Source organism: Cynoglossus semilaevis, chromosome 14, assembly GCF_000523025.1.
Source record: "Cynoglossus semilaevis isolate Cse_v1.0 chromosome 14, Cse_v1.0, whole genome shotgun sequence".
NCBI lineage: Eukaryota > Metazoa > Chordata > Actinopteri > Pleuronectiformes > Cynoglossidae > Cynoglossus > Cynoglossus semilaevis.
In genome coordinates this window covers 26,339,976-26,343,021 of record NC_024320.1, presented here as the reverse complement: position 1 = coordinate 26,343,021, position 3,046 = coordinate 26,339,976, and positions in this window count along the sequence as shown.

Below are 3,046 nucleotides of genomic sequence, written 5' to 3'. Positions count from 1 at the left end.
GGAATATGAAGAATTAAAACAACAAACAAACATGGAATTAAAATGGAAAAAATAATTCAACAACAGGCTCTATTTTTCTTTTTCTTTTCTTCTTTTTAAAACACAACGTCAGAAGATTCTTTTTAGTTTTATTTTTTTTCATTCATCTGAAAAAACTTGTTCAGGTAAATCTTTGTTACTTCTGTTGGACAGACAGTAAATAATACACGTCTAAAATAATCTGGATGAGTGGTGAGGAAAACGACTTCCTGTTGTGCTGCTCTGCGTCTTCTGCTGCGCCGTCTGTACAAGACAAACACACCATTATTTAAAGCCGTCAGCTGAACTTTTCTTCTCTTTTCCTGATTGAATGCATGGATGTAAACTGTGTCAGAGAGTCTGGAACAGTTGGAGAGGTCTGCTCCTCCATATGTTCCATTTGCCCCCCCCCTAATGAGCAGGAAGCCCCCCTCCATTAACCCACAGTCTCTTCCTCAGACTCACGTACACACAGTTTGTTTGGGTTTTTTTTTTAACTGAACTCCTGTCGTTCTGCCCTGTCCTCATGTCAGGATGGAAGATTCAAAACAGTTCTTTCACTGATGTGTGCAAAGCAAATTCTCAAATCAGTTGTTGAAGTACATTTTGGTAAATATTACTTGTGAATAATGTTCAGGACGTACTGGTACTCTCTGTCGTTTGTCCTAACAGCCAAAGGCCAGTAATAACCCTCCTCCACTTCCTCCTTCTTCTTCTTCTTCTTCTTCTAACAGCCAAAGGACAGAGGTGCCAGTAATAACCCTCCTCTTCCTCCTTCTTCTTCTTCCTCCTCTTCCTCCTCCTACTGAAACATGCTAACTGGAATGATTCATGTCAACCATTTTATCATCTCCTCTTCCTCCTCCCCCTCCTCTTCCTCCTCCTCCTTCTTCTTCTTCTTCTTCTTCTGCTGCTGCTGCTTATCTGATAACACATCGTACCTCGACCTAATGTCCTCTCCCAACACTCTTTTCTCCCTCATCGACTCTCTTTACTATCGCTGCTCGCTCACTTACTTTCTCTGTCCTCCCTGTACTTCCTTCTTTCTCTCTCTCCCTCCCTCTCTCTCTCATTTATTTGCCCCTGGCCTTCTCTCTGTCTCTCAGCTGCTCTTGTCTGCAGGAATGAATCAAACGTAAGAGGCCAAACAAGATTTTCAACCCATTGCTTTTGATTAAGTGACTTAACACAGAGGTCTGCGGCCCGGCAATATCACTAATGGTCCGAGGAAAGAGAGATAGTGACGGGGGAGGGGGGGGGGTGTTGGAAGTGGGAAGAGAGAAAGAGAAAGACAGACGGGGAGGAAGCTTCTCTCGTGTCGTACCGTTTTCTCCCTGGTTTAAGGAGGAAGTGATCGTGGAGTTGAAGTGATCTTCAGACCTGCAGCTTCTGATTCAGGCTGGAGACACTGTCCACTGTGTGGCAGTAGCACAGCTCACTGAAGTCTGCTTCGTTATTATTAATAGTAATAATTATAGTGATTGAACTAAACATCAGGTCATCTGCGTAGAGGAACACCTTTATGTTAGACTAACCTACATTAACCAAACGAAGGCTGTTTTCTCTCTCTGTCCGACTGTTCTGTCTCAGTGACAACGTGTTTGTTTAAATATTGGACCTCAGTTGGTTGATGTTTACATTACATTTACAAACTTCCCACTAAAGGAGCACTTGTTTAGAAATACTCCTTTGATTTCATTGGCTCTCGTCCTGCCTGTTTCTGCCAGTTGACAGAAGTTTGTCTGTTTGTTCCCTTCCTCAGTCATTCATAAATAAAAAGAAACGTTAATGTTTGTGGAAGGTTCTGTCTCACGACCAGGGACTGAAATGTCAGATTTTTTTGATGAGACTTGGGCATTGGTGAGAAATAGAGTGATGTACGAGAGCAATTACAGGATTCTGGCTGCACTGAATGGCATTTCTGAAATGAGACGGCAAAGAAAAAAAAATGGATTCCGTCGTCTGACTTTCATTGGTATTGCTCTGTGGCTGGAAGTATCCTCCTGGTGAGGTGTGTGTGTGTGTGTGTTGGGCTGCACCTGCATATGTACTGGTGCACGTGTGAGTTTGCATGTCTGTGTGTGTGTGTTCCTCTCTGCACATTAGCGGTAATTATAGTCAGTAATAACCCTAACGAGGAGAGAGGGACGGGCTGCGTTCTTAGCAGCAATTACAAGTTAATCAGCTACCATGTTGTTGGGAGTAATTAGACGATGCTGTGAAGAGGATTTAGATCTCAGATATTTACTGCTGCACAGGAAGAGCTGTGTGTGTGTTTGTGTGTGACTGAGAACTACTGTGAGTCGTCAACCTTTCATTTGTCTGAGAGTACGACGGAGGACGGAGCGAAACTACGGTGAGTCGTCAACCTTTCATTTATCTGAGAGTACGACGGAGGACGGAGCGACCGACGTGTCTGTCGTTAGGACGAAGGAAACATCGTCCTGTTTTATATTTAAAAAAGGAAACAACGGTGGTGTCATGGTGGACGTCTCCAGTTCTCAGAGTTAGCTCTAGAAGTGACCGGTGGACGGCGGCTCGTGGCTGTGACCTACAGCCGCCTCCATGGTTTACACACAGCACAGTGTACAGTCAGAACAAAGACAGGAGTCAGGAGGAAGTACAGTCGCTGCAACGACCGAAGGAGAGCTGCAGGAGAGGAGGAAGGAAACACAGACACAGGTCTCCAGAGGAACTGTTTCCACTTCCTGTTCTTTCTCTTCTTCTTCTTCTTCTTCTGTGGTCGTTTCGTGTATTGACAGTTACATGTTTTTCTTCACGTTTTACATGTAGTTGTGAGATGTTTCTGTGTTTCTTAGGCTTCACTGTAAATACATAAAGTTCATAGATCTACGTGTAATAGAAGAGTCAGCTCTACTAAAAGAACTGGAACTCCCAGGATATTACCCAGAATCCCCAGTCAGCAGCTGACTCTCCCACTCACCGTCCACTCAGAGTCTGTGGTCAACGTGACGTGACGTCTTTTTTAAATTATTCAACAGGTTGAATCAAGTCCAAGGACGTGGAG